Here is a 14,820-nt window from a genome sequence, read left to right on the forward strand (position 1 = left end):
TAAACGGGGAGCACCAAAGATGAATTGTAAAGGAAAAACATGAGAAAAATTTTGCAATGAAATAAATGGAACGAAATAAAATCACATCCATTTTCTTTCCCTTCCATGTATTTTTCTTCTCATCCCCCCCTCCAGGTAAGTATGTTTGCATGCCTTAAAAGAGAGGAAAATAATGAGCAGCACTTCTTAAATTCATTAAATGTTTATCTAACTTCATGAAAAAGATTAAGAATGAATGAATGAATGAATGATGAAAATTAATATTTAAAAATTGAAAAACTAATTGAAAAAAATAATCAAGTAATTTTAATTTTTGTCATAATTGGACAAAAATAACTATGCAATACTTAAAAGAACAGTAAATAACTTTGCAGGAAGACCAAAATGCTTTTTTTTTGTGACTATGCCAGTGAATCAGGTAAATTCATTGCATGAAGTTACCTGCAACACTTCATAACTGCATCTCATAAATCTTCTTGCTTTTTAATTTATTAAGCAGTAATTAACCACTATTTTAATATGAACATACCAGTAATTTATATGATGTACATACATATTCAAACTTGTCTACATAATACATTAAAAAAAAAACTGATCAATGAAGGAAACAAAGTTAATATTTTCTTTATTTTTAAGACTGAAATATGTAATAATTCATAGAAAGGACACTGCCACATCTCTTATGTGAAACGAATGAATGTTTTTTTTCCGCCCCAAGTTCACTGTTTTTTGGATTGTGGATTTTCTTTGGTTAGGCAAACCAAAGAAAATCCTTTGCAGAAAAGAAAATTAATAATTTCTTCAAAGAAATTAATCCTTCCATACTGATTCTAAAGGATTCAGAAGATCCTCTGGAATCATTATGGAAGGATAACTTGACTGAACACAGATGATAGTGGCCAAAGGGTAGCTACATTAATGAATGATCACTTTCCAAAGACATATTATTCAGGTCAAGGAAATGTAATATCTAATGTGAGAAAAGAGGAGGATGAAGAGCTGCTCAAGCATTACAAAATCTTATATGAATATGGTGTCTGGATTAGTGCAAAAGATTAAAAGAGATGGGCCCTTTTTATACGAACACAATGTCCCAATGATGAAGTCTGGAGGTTGCAATGTAATGACAGAGCAGAGAGGGTTCTGGTGGGATGGTGGTTCCATTGGTTCTTAGGACATAAAATGACTGATATGTCCCACAATGATATTGTGGACAACTGCGCTTTTCCTAAACTGTGAATATTTTATACTACTATCATGATAATGTACCATGTCAAAAAGCAAAAAAAACTGTATACCAGTTTGAAGATAATATAGCAGTGGCCAGCATAGATATCCAAACTTGAGCTAAAGAAGATTAGGAGAATTAACTGGAATTAGATGAACACCTTGTATGTACACAGACCAAGTGTTCAGCAAAATGCATAATAAACTTAAGATAGTTATTCCCTGAATTATTCAGAGTGGTAAATGTTTATATCAACATCAAAATCTCAGTCCGCTAAGCATAAATGGAAAGGAAGGAAAAAAGTACAAACTGAATTAAAGTATTTTAATAGAGAAAAATAAGTAAATAAAACTCAGCCTACATTTGGCAATGTTATTCATATTCTATGAAAATCTGACAACATACTTAAGTGGATTACCATCTGAAATGACCTTCTGCACATTGGCTATGAATGTTTTTTCCAACATACTTGCATGACTGATTCATAATAAAGCAGCATAAAAATTCATTACAATCCACAACTGCAATAGATCATCACACCATGATGATCAATACACCATAAGAATTCATCACAATCGACAATTGCACCATAATAGTTCATCAAAAATGCACCATAAGAATTCATCACAATTGACGTCTGCTCCATAATAATTCATCACGACTTCTCTGATAAACCTGGTTCAGGTTGAAATCATCCTGCAAGCTCTCTACATTGTCTTAAGTATTACACTATCCAATTTTCATTATTATTATTATTACGTGACACCTCCAGGGAGCCCAAAATCTTTCACTTTGGTTGTAGAGTAAGTGAAAGACTTCACTTACTCTACAACTCTGTCACCACCACTGAAATCCACCAACTACAATGAATGAACCACAACTACATCGACGCCATCTACTACCCATCAGCACCACTAGTACTTTCACAGATTATCACAAACATCCATGCCCATGGCAGGATTCGAACCCGCAGACTTCTGGCTGGAGAGCGGATATGCTAACCATTCGGCCAACCAGACCAGCTGTTGGTGAGGCACGACTGATTCACATTCAGTTTTGCAACAACAAACAATTCAATACCCTTCAAATAATTTCCTATATCATTTATGTACAGATTAAACAGTAGTGCTTCAAGCATCCTGATCCACGCTCGTGCGCAGACCTACACTTTTTATTATGTAGGCATTTGGAACTGAATCCTATGGAATAAGTTGGTGTTGGTTACTCCTTATTCCTGGAGGTATCCTATGTCTGTAGAAGCATATGTTTACGGGGCCGGTTTATCTGCTTGTGGGAGGAAAAACCCCAGATAAACTGGAGAGAAAAACCCTGCAGTCCACACCCAAGACTGGCTAACTTGGCTATGTCTGAGAAAGATCCTAAGCTCCTCACGTCAGCGATGGGGATTTAAAAAAAGGACACTCTTTTCCCAGGCATATGGTTGCGAAGCGCATAACCACTAGGCTAACCGTGCGGACGCTCCAAGCATACATCCTTGAAAACATACTGCTAGTCACCCACTTTCTCCTGGATTCTGATCCTTCGTAAGGTTTTCTTCGAATGTCCGTCATCCACCCTCATATCCATCTCACATGCTTCATATCCATCCCCATTTGTTCCAATCTGCATAACATAGTTCCATGTGTTATCCTACAGTACCATGAAGCCTTTCCTTTTATTCAACTCAGCCTGGACATCACTTGATAAAAAAATGTTTGAAAATTACTGAAGAATGACCCACCCTTCACAAAACCAAGCCTCCCCTCCCCCCATACAGTACCATATTCTTATCCAATCATTCTTGAATTCTGTCTCACCAATTCTTCCAATGCTTTTACCACCACTCACACAGATATTGATTGGTCTATAATTTGTTACTGCAGTCTTGGGGCTTCCATTATGCAATGGACTAGTTTGCCTTCCTTCTACTCCCTTGGGACATTACCAGAACTGAGATTTAAATTAAAGTCTAGTCAGAAGAATTGCCCATTAATATTTCTCTGCACATTCTCTTAAGATGCAAGCTGATATCCCATCTAATTCCATGGCCATATTTGCATTTATAAAGTACTTCCAATTCATCTTCATCAAATTCCTGCCTTGTACACTCAAGGGGTGTACAGGATATGATAGTACTACATGAAAAATTTACATCATTACTAACTTCGTAACTACAATCAACCTGTCAACACTCCAACATTATCAGATCTCATATTCCTGTTTTCTAAGGCACTTTTTACTGTATCATTCCACCTATATCTTGGTTTTCCTCTGGGTATTCTTCCTGCATACCTGGCTTGTTTTTGCTAATCTTTCCTCTCCCATTCTATTTAAGTGACCATATCACCTGAGATTAACTTTGCTAACGTATTCCTGGATGCTGATAATGTCAAGTTCTTTCCTAATATCCTCGTTTTCAATATGATATTGAAATTGATGCCATCTGTTCATGCCCCTAATCTTTGTGGTCTCTAGTCTTTGGTCAAGTGTTTTACTTCTGACCTAGCTCTCAGATCCATAAGTTAAAATTGGTTTGAACACTGTTGTATACAGCTAATTTAGTGTTTTGACTAATTTTTCTCTTATTCCATATAAATTTATTCAGTTGACTTCCTACCAAACCAGCTTTGTTGATTCTGTTGTCTATTTGCATATTTAATTTACCATCTTCACTAAAAATCGTGCCTATGTAGCTGAAAGGTTTTACTTGTTCTATAGATTCTCCATTCACAATGCAGTTGATACTTTCAATGCTTCTGCCTATTTTCATTGTCATTGTCTTGTTATTGCTGACCTTCGTACCATATCGATTACAACAGTTATTCAATTTAGTCAGGAAATCTTGCAAACTTGTAGTGGATTTATTTAGAAGTATAACATCGTCTGCATAAAGCAAAGAGCTGACATTAACATCTCCAATTTTGATATCATGTTTCCTTCATAATGTGATCCATATAGATAATGAATAACAGTGGGAATAATGTACATCCTTGTCTGACACCAGATTTAACACTAAAACATCTTCCTGTACTTCCTTCAATTCTAACTGCAGACTTACAACTCAAATAAATAAGTATTGCTTGATATAATGCTACACTGACACATACAACTGTAGCATTTGGAATAGCTTCTCTCTTGGCACCTTGTCATATGCTTTTTCCAGATCTACAAGACTTAAATAGAGATCTTTGTTATATTCCCATGAATTCTCAATTATTTGTCGTAAAGTGAAAATCTGATCCTGATAACCTCTATTTGACCTGAATCCAGCTTGTTCTTCTCCAAGCTTCTATTCCACAATCCTTCTCAACCATTTCTCAAGTATACCGGCATAAATCTTACCAGGAACACTCAGTAGAAAAATATCTCTGTAATTCTCACATTCAGTTTTTTTTCCCTTTTTATATATGGGTACTATGACAGCTCTACTCCAATCATCCGGAATTCATCACTCTGTCCAGCCTTTCTGAACTATGCACTGCAGCCACTGTAAGACTTTTATACCACAATACTTGAGCATTTCTGATCAAATATCATCTACTCCTGCTGCCTTTCCACATTTCAGGCCTTTGATGGCTTTTTCTGCTTCAAGCATGGATATGTATTCCTGAGTGTTTTTTACCACTGTACTCTATCACTGCTTGTTTCATTTAGCAATTTTTTAAAGTAATTCAAAAAAATGACCTATGTCCTCTAAGAGCGGAGGCTTTGGAAGGAAGTGAGACAAATGATTTTGAGAGCATATGGTGTGAGGTAGAGGTAGGCAAGACAGGATATTTAGTGGGGTGTTGCTACAGACCCAGGAGCACAGAGGATGAGGACCAGGAGATGTTTAGACAGCTAAGTTTGGCAAGTGCAAGAAGAATGATTGTTATGGGAGATTTTAACTACAGCAGTATAAATTGGAGAGAGGAAGATGCATGTAGCAATAGTGGAATGGAATTTCTAGAATTCTTGAGGGACAAATGTCTTAGGCAACATGTAACAGAGGGAACAAGAGGTTCAAGAGTTTTAGATTTGGTAATAGCATCAGAAGAGTTGATAATAACTCAGATGACATCTCTCCCACCAGTTGGAGAGAATGACCATATGGTTTTCACTTGGAAAATGAATAGACATGCAGGAGTATCAAAGAGACAGGAACTTATGTGGAATTATAATTCAGGTGATTATAATAGTCTTAGATGTCAACTTCGGGAAGTTTCATGGAGGGAGGAATTGGAAGGCCGGAATATCGTTAGTGCGTGGGAAATTGTGAAAGAATATTTGTTAGCAGCAATGGTAAGTTGTATACCACGAGTGAAGAAGAGGACACAATTTGGAATAAAGTGTATGACAAACAATATTAAACAGGAATTGCATGTGAAAAAGAGGCTATGGAAGAGATATAAGGAGACAGGTGAAGAGAGGATGCGTGAAGAGTATAAGACACAGGCCAGAAGAGTGACGCGTGTGGTAAGGAAAGCGAAACTGGAATATGAGAGGAGATTGGCCCTAAGATCCAAAGAAAATCCTAGGGAATTTTTTTTAGCTATGTAGCCAGTAGGAGGAGAAATGACTGTGGAAGAATGATATTGTGGGATAAAAATGGGAATAGAGTGACTGATGCAAAGGACATAGTGAAAATGTTCAATGACCACTTTATTGGAGTATTTCATCCTGGAGGAGTCAGTTTTAATGCTAGAGGGATAGGGCAGGTTCAAGGTTTAGAGGTACAGGAGGAGAGTGTGTTTCAGATACTGAGAACTCTGGATGTCAATAAAGCTTTTGGACTGGATGGTATTTCACCACGAGTTTTGAGAGAATGTGCTAGGGAACTGACAGTGCCTTTAACCTGGCTTTTCAATGAAAGTCTGGCATCGGCAAAGGTGCAAAGGGAATGGAAGGAAGGTAAGATAGTGCCATTGCATAAGGGTGGTAACAGACTGGAAGTGTATAATTATAGACCAGTCTGTGTCATCAGTAGTTGTTAAGATCTTGGAGAAAGTAGTGAGAGACCGTATACAGCACTGGGCAGATGAGGGTAATGTTATCTGTGAGAGTCAACATGGATTTGTGAAAGGGCGCTCTTGTTTTAGCAACATGCTAGCCTTTTATAATAAAGTTACAAGAACATTAGATGAGGGAAAGGCATATACTTCAATTTTCTTAGACTTAGCAAAGGCATTTGACAGGGTGCCACATGATAAGCTGATATTTAAGTTGCAACACATGGGTCTGGATGTCAGATTGGTCAACTGGATTCAGGATTGGCTGTCTGATAGGTATCAGAGAGTTGTGTATGGTGGAGCAGTTTCAAGGAGACAGAAGGGTACAAGTGGGGTCCCACAGGGCACAGTACTAGGACCTATATTGTTTAACCTTTATATCAATGACATTGCCAGTGGATTACAAGGGGATATTCAGTTGTTTGCAGATGATGAGAAGCTGGGAAGGATTATTAGTAATAGTGCAGATGTGGTAGCGCTGCAAGAGGATTTGAATAAGCTAGATAGATGGGCAAATGAATGGGGTGTCAGTTTAATGCAGAGAAATGTAAGGTCTTGAGGTTTGGGAAACATCGATGGGATGCTGCATACTCCATGGGAGGAGTTATACTGGAGGAAGTTGGGGAGACAAGAGATCTGGGGTTGATGATTAATAGAAACCTGAAGTTTAGGGGATATATTGCAAAGGTGGTGAAGGTAACACAGAGGATTGCTGCAATTATGAGAAGGACACTGACTTGCAGAGATAAAAGAGTTATCATTCCGTTGTATAAGTCTCTGATCAGACCACACTTGGATTATTGTTCTCAGATTTGGTCCCCAAGATTTGAAGGGGATAAATTAACTGTGGAAAAGATACAAAGACGGATGACAAAGATGGTCTCAGGACTGTATACAAGGATAGTTATGAGAATCGGCTGAGGGAATGGACTGCAGAGTTTAGCGGATAGAAGAAGAAGGAGAGGTGATATGATTGAGACTTTTAAACTGTTGAGAGGTGGTTACAGGGTTGCCACCGGGGAGTTCTTTCACTTGGTTAAACAGCGGGAAGGAGTGATGACAAGAGGCCATCCCTGGAAGTTACGAAAGTAAACTGTGAGCAAGAGGGTGAGGAGTGGTTTGTTTGCATGGAGGGTGGTTGAGCCGTGGAATGCATTGCTGATAGAGTGGTGAGGGCGAGAATGGTCAATGAGTTTAAGGAGTGGTATGATAGATTTTGTGTTTCTTAGGGGGAACCTCCCCTCGATGAGTCTTGACAGACTATGTTCTTAGGAAGGACCTCCCACGATGAGTCTTTTGACTCCATGGAGGCCTGAATAATAATAATAATAATAATTACTCCATACTTCAAGGATATCTTTTTCTCCAGTTTTCATGTCACCTTTATCATCTCTAATTTCCTTTTACAGCACTCTTTCCTTCATTTCCAAGCTTCTTCAACAACCTCCAGAATATCTTCCCACCTTCTTGATATTTATTTTCTATGTTCTTACCAAAATCTTCCCATGGCTTTGGTTTAGCTAGTTTTACACTGTTTAGCTTTCTTACATTTGTCTCTGTATTCTCTAAGAGTACAAGTTGACTTATTTAATTACTTGCCAAGAACTTTTGATATGTTTTCTTCTTTTCCTTCAATGCCTTTTTAACTTCCTGTGTCCACCGTGGAGTTCTCATTTTTCAATCCTTGCAACCTCACCACATGCCTCTCTCGCTGAATCGATCAGCGTTTTCTTCAGGGCTTGGCACTAAGTTTCCAAGCTATGGTTCCTGTTCTCAAACTCTTCAATTTTTTTTTTGAATAATGTTTGTGTATTTTAGTCTACAGTTCACATCTGAAAGCTGTATTTCAATATGAAATTCAATTTTATTCTGCTCAAGACTAAATAGTGATCACTTCCAATTTCAAATCATCTGTACACTCTGGTGTCCTGCACCAGGGAGAAAACATCACTATCAACAATAATATAGTCAGTGAGACTTTTCTTATTCCTTGCATCTTCTCTCCATGTGAGTTTGTGCACATTTTGATGTTGGAACGTTGTGTTAGTAATAACCAGTCCATGTCCTGAGCAGAAATCCAACAGGTATTTGCCGTAATTATTAGCTTTGCTCCTTTCTCCAAATTTTTCCAAAATATTTTTGTATGTCTGACAATCATTTCCTATTCTGCTATTTAGATCCCCAACAAGGATCAACTTTTCCTTTTTTATTGTGTCAGTTGCTTTCTCTAAAGCCTCAAGAAATGCCTCCACTTCTACCTTAGTAGAACTTTCTGTGGGACCATAGGTACAAATAAGTTTCATTGTTCGGTTCCCTATTCTGATATTTGCCCACATCACTGTACTTGGGACTGCCTGCAATTCAAGAAGATTAGCCTCTTATTTAGTGTTGAATATGAGGCTACTCCTTCTTTTCCTTGATTGTCATTGCCTGAATATATTTATAATTATTGCTTAGAAAGATTTCACCATTTTGTCTTTTTTTGTTTCAGTCACCCCTATTATGTTGATCTGGTACTTATCCAGTTAATTAGCTAGTTCCATTTCTTTGCATTCAGGCTTCCTATGTTGATAGTACTGATCTTGAACTCTGGTGATGTTGAGTTGGGGTGTGCTTTAGGATTACAATTATTCAACCTCTATTCTCACATCACTTCCTATCACATCTATCACAGAAGTAATTTTGTTTTTGTCTACTTCTGTTCACCTCACTATCAAAAGCATTGATTTGAGTTACTCTTCTATAGAAACTCTTCCTTTTACTTTCCATATAGTAATAGAAATCATTATTATTATTTAGGCCTCCATGTAGTCAAAAGACTCATCGTGGAAGGTCCTTCCTAAGAACATAAAGTCTGTCAAGACTCATCGAGGGGAGGTTCCCCCCCTAAGAAACACAAAATCTATCATACCACTCCTTAAACTCATTGACCGTTCTCGCTCTCACCACTCCATCAGGCAATGCATTCCACGGTTCAACCACCCTCCATGCAAAGAAACCACTCCTCACCCTCTTGCTCACGGTTTCCTTTTGTAACTTCCAGGGATGACCTCTTGTCATCACTCCTTCCCGCTGTTCAACCAAGCGAAAGAACTCCCCAGTGTCAACCCTGTAACCACCTCTCAACAATTTAAAAGTCTCAATCATATCACCTCTCCTTCTTGTATCCACCAAACTCTGCAGTCCACGTTCTCTCATCCGATCCTCATAACCAAAATTGTACAGTCCTGAAACCATCTTTGTCATCCGTCTTTGTACCCTTTCCACAGTTAATTTATCCACTTCAAATCCTGGGGACCAAATCTGAGAACAATAGTCTAAGTGTGGTCTGATCAGAGACTTATACAACGGAATGATAACCCTTTTATCTCTGCAGGTCAGTGTCCTTCTCATAATTGCAGCAATCCTCTGTGTTACCTTCACCACCTTTGCAATATGTCCCCTAAATTTCAGGGTTCTATCAATCATCAACCCCAGATCTCTTGTCTCCCCTACTTCCTCCAGTATAACTCCTCCCATGGAGTATGCAGCATCCCATCGATGTTTCCCAAACCTCAAGACCTTACATTTCTCTGCATTAAACTGACACCCCATTCATTTGCCCATCTATCTAACTTATTCAAATCCTCTTGCAGCGCTACCACATCTGCACTATTACTAATAATCCTTCCCAGCTTCGCATCATCCGCAAACAACTGAATATCCCCTTGCAATCCACTGGCAATGTCATTGATATAAAGGTTAAAAAATATAGGTCCTAGTACTGAGCCCTGTGGGACCCCACTTGTAACCCTCTGCCTCCTTGAAACTGCTCCACCATACACAACTCTCTGATACCTATCAGACAGCTAATCCTGAATCCAGTTGACCAATCTGACATCCAGACCCATGTGCTATAACTTAAATATCAGCTTATCATGTGGCACCCTGTCAAATGCCTTCGCTAAGTCTAAGAAAATTGCAGTATATGCTTTCCCACATCTAATGTTCTTGTAACTTTATTATAAAAGGCTAGCATATTGCTAAAACAAGAGCGCAAATCCATGTTGACTCTCACAGATAACATTACCCTCATCTTCCCAATGCTGTATACGGTCCTTCACTACTTTCTCCAAGATCTTACTAACTACTGATGATACACAACCTGTCTATAATTAGACACTTCCAGTCTGCTACTGCCCTTATGCAATGGCACTATCTTACCTTCCTTCCATTCCATGGGCACCTTTGCCAAAGCTAGACTTTCATTGAAAAGCCAGGTCAAAGGCACTGTCAGTTCCCTAGCACATTCTCTCAAAACTCGTGGTGAAATACCATCCAGTCCCACAGCTTTACTGGCATCCAGAGTACTCAGTATTTGAAACACACTCTCCTGCTGTACCTCTAAACCTTGAACCTGCCCTATCCCTCTAGCATTAAAACTGACTCCTCCAGGATGAAATACTCCAATAAAGTGGTCATTGAACAATTCTACTATGTCCTCTGCATCAGTCACTCTATTCCCATTTTTATCCCACAATATCATTCTTCCACAGTCATTTCTCCTTCTACTCTCCACATTGCTAAAAAATTCCCCAGGATTTTCTTTGGATCTTAGGGCTAATCTCCTCTCATATTCCAGTTTCGTCTTCCTTACCACACGCGTCACTCTTCTGGCATGTGTCTTATACTCTTCATGCATCCTCTCTTCACCTGTCTCCTTATATCTCTTCCATAGCCTCTTTTTCACATGCAATTCCTGTTTAATATTGTTTGTCATCCACTTTACTCCAAATTGTGTCCTCTTACACTCGTGGTATACAACTTACCATTGCTGCTAACAAATATTCTTTCACAATTTCCCATGCACTAATGATATCCCGGCCTTCCAATCCTCCCTCCATGAAACTTCCTGAAGTTGACGTCTAAGACTATTATAATCACCTGCTTTATAATTCCACATAAGTTCCCATCTCTCGGATACTCCTGCATGTCTATTCATTTTCCAAGTCAAAACCATATGGTCTCTCTCTCCAACTGGTGGGAGAGATATTATCTCAGTTATTACCAACTCTTCTGATGCTATAACCAAATCCAAAACTCTTGAACCTCTTGTTCCCTGTGTTACATGTTGCCTAAGACATTTGTCCCTCAAGAATTCTAGAAATTCCATTCCCCTATTGCTACATGCATCCGCCTCTTCCCAGCTTATACTGCTGTAGTTATAATCTCCCATAACAATCATTCTTCTTGCACTTGCCAAACTTAACTGTCTAAACATCTCCTTGTCCCCATCCTCTGTGCTCCTGGGTCTATAGTAACACCCCACTAAATCATTGGGATTTTCTTTGGCCTGCTCAGCTAATTTCTTTTCATAATCTGATTTTTCCTTCATTACCATGCTGGTCACCTTTCTTGCCTGAACCTCGTGAGCTTACTGATCACTTTTCTCCTTATATACTCACCGCATTTTTTTTTATCCTCTTCATCTTGAGTATACCATCTGATACTGCTTCCTTCACATACCCATTGAATATTTCCCATGCATGCCTAACATCCATCCCTTGCAGTTTCTTATATTATGATAATGCTTCAAGCCTCTGCCTCCTAAGCTTTTCATAATCACATACCTGTAGTTCCATATATACCCCTTCTTAACTGAAAATTCCATATTTAGCAATCTCTCAAGTCATGACAGTGGTTCACTTTTTCCAATCAGAGGCAATGTAGCCACCCAGGTTAGGGACAGATCCTCTGATCCTATGATCAGATCTGGCACTCTCAAACTCTGAGTCTCTTTTATCACATGCTGTTTCAAGTAATTATCTCTAATTATCTCTAAATGAATAAATTTCATTTCCTTCTCCCCACAATCTTTCCTCCCAACAATCTATATCTCCACAGCTCAAGTCTTCCATAATAATTACTCAACCTGCACACGTTGCGCTAATTTGCTGATGCATGATGTCATCCACATCAACCCTTGTACCCCCTTCCCGCTCTAGCCTATATCAACCAACTGTATATTTTGCCCTACTGACTTCTATCTCACACCAACAGCATCTGCCATCTGGAGGCACATGCCTGTCTTCCTGATTTTTTTACTCTTTTCTGTATGTAAGTTATCTGCTATTATCAGCACCATCCCTCCTTCATTTTTTCTACCCCCCCAAATATACTATACCTCACCTCCCAGTCTATCCCTACAACTAAATTATCTGCTAACTAATGCCTTTAACTTTTGGCTAGATTATACCAACCAATGCCAAAAATTCCTCCTTATTCCTGATACTTCTAGCATTAGTATGCATCAACTGTGGCATTCTGTTTGACCCTTAACTACCTTTTCACCTTGTCTTGGCTATTCCACTCAAATTTCTCACTTGAGAGACTAGATCCCTCATTTTTTGTAATTATCATACTCATTTGCCTCAAGGATAACTAGCACACATACATCCACCCTAATGCATTCAGTTTTCCTGATGCTGCACTTCAGCACTCTCAATGAACAATGCTTTCTTAAGGCTTCTAACTCTGAATCCATTTAAAAGCAATCCATGTGCATGATATTCACTCTTCAGGGTTCTAAATTGGAAGAATATTATTATTATTATTATTATTATTATTGTTCCGGGAAACTCCAAGGAGTCGACAGACTCATCGAGGGAGGCCCTAACATCATGTCAAGAACAACTATTCAACATTCACACAGTATCTATCAACATATCAACAGTACATTTCCCAAGAAGCATTTAAAAAATACTTAAATGATGCAATATCGGAATGCATCCCTAGAGCTCAAAGAATAAACAGAATAGGAATGAAATGGGTGTGTAATCTTATTAAGCAAGAGATTTTTGTAAGAAAAATTGACGTGGCGGTGAATTTGAGCTGTGCAGAAGAAAGTGATTTTTAATCGGTGAATAGTCCGCTTTTTTCCCCGTTTTTCTACGTTTTTGAGTGCTAAATTGTTTCTCTGAATACGAGTGTACTTCAGTGGTTGTTTTTTTGGAAGTTAGTTGCTGTCGCGATACAATATATGTTGGTACCGTCGGAATCGAACGCGTAACGGTGGAAGACAAAACGAAGCTAAGTTACTGTATTTAGTTATATTTCATTTATTTAATTATATTTAGTACTTTAAATGTTCTGATGTTTGTACTTTTTTCCCCTCTTATTTATTAATTGAATAATTATTAAAGATTATGCTACTCGGCAGTAAGGAATGATGGTGGATTTAGCAGCAGTCGCAAGTGGCGTAACGCCAAGTCCTCCGCCATTTAAGAACTCAATTATTAGCAATATCATAAAGGACTTTGTGGCATGCAGTACTTGTGGCATGTATGCTTCTCGGGAATTACATATGTGGCTTGTTAAAGAGAGTGGAGAGCATATGTGCGCCAAATGCAGGCAGTTGGAGGAAATAAATACATTAGATATATCGATATCCGACTTTGTTGCTCCAGGAACGGAGAATAGGAAGACAAGTAGTATGATAGGAGCGAATGAGAAAATAATAGTTGATAGTGTGGAAGGTGTGAGTGACTGTGGAAGTTTAGGAGATGGTTTTGTATGGGAGAGTGAATTTAGATTAAGAGTGACTGACCTGCAGAGGGAGATAGACGAGTTGAAAGAGGAGGTGGAATGTCTAGTGAATGAGAGCAGAAGTATGAAAGATAAGATTAGGAGAATGGAAGAGATAAATGCAAGGCAAATCAGAGTAGGGGAGAGAGAGAATTTAAGGAGTATGAGTGAGAGGTATGGGGGTGCTAGAAGAGGAGAGAATGGAAACAGTAGAAGAGAGGGAATGAGAGAGAGGTATGGGAATGCTAGAAGAGGAGAGAATGGAAACGGTAGGAGAGATGGAATGAGAGAGAGGTATGGGAATGCTAGAAGACGAGCGGATGGAAACAGTAGTAGGAGAGACAGAATGAGAGAGGGATATGGAAGTGCTAGAAGTGGAGAAAATGGAAACAGTAGGAGAGAGGGAATGAGAGAGATGTATGGGAGTGCTAGAAGAGGAGAGAATGGAAACAGTAGGAGAGAGAGGTATGGGAATGAAAGAAGAGGAGAGAATGGAAACAATAGGAGCGAGGGAATGGTAAGAGGTATAATGTATGGCGACTCAATGATCCGTGGTGTTCAAGATAGGATGCGTGAGGAGTGTTTGCCAGGAGGAACAATAGAAAGGGTGGCTATGGCAATTAAGAGAGGTGAAAGGGTGGATGAGATGATTGTGATGGTAGGAACGAATGACTTGAGTGGTAATGTAAGTCGGGCAGCAAGAGATATGAGATTTTTGCTTGAGACTGTACGGAAGAAGACAGAGAGAGGAAAAATAGTGTGCGTGTTGCCTAGGTATGATAATGATGAGCTGAGCAGAAGAGCGGTGATATTGAATGGCATAATAGCGAGAATGTGTGACAAGAGAGGACTGGTATATGTGGATGCTTGGAGTGCGTTTGAGGAAAGAGAGGAGTTGTATGCGAGAGACCGTTTACATTTGAATGAGGAAGGACGTAGGCATCTGGAGAGATTGCTGTTCTGAACGAGTCAGTGTGTCCCAGGGAGGATGATAGCAGGGGTGGCCTCTTGTGGGAATGGATACTTGGGAGAAGGGAGACA

General features: G+C 39.0%; 1 protein-coding gene across 2 annotated transcripts in view; it reads right to left on the reverse strand.

Annotated features, from left to right (window-relative positions):
- The window catches only part of LOC150106281 (E3 ubiquitin-protein ligase MARCHF5-like), a 116,561-nt gene that overhangs the window by 51,166 nt on the left and 50,575 nt on the right, over positions 1–14,820 (reverse strand). The window lies entirely within an intron of this gene.

Source organism: Typopeltis vanoorti, chromosome 5 (assembly GCF_054136105.1).
Source record: "Typopeltis vanoorti isolate ZY-2024b chromosome 5, IOZ_Tvanoo_1.0, whole genome shotgun sequence".
NCBI lineage: Eukaryota > Metazoa > Arthropoda > Arachnida > Uropygi > Thelyphonidae > Typopeltis > Typopeltis vanoorti.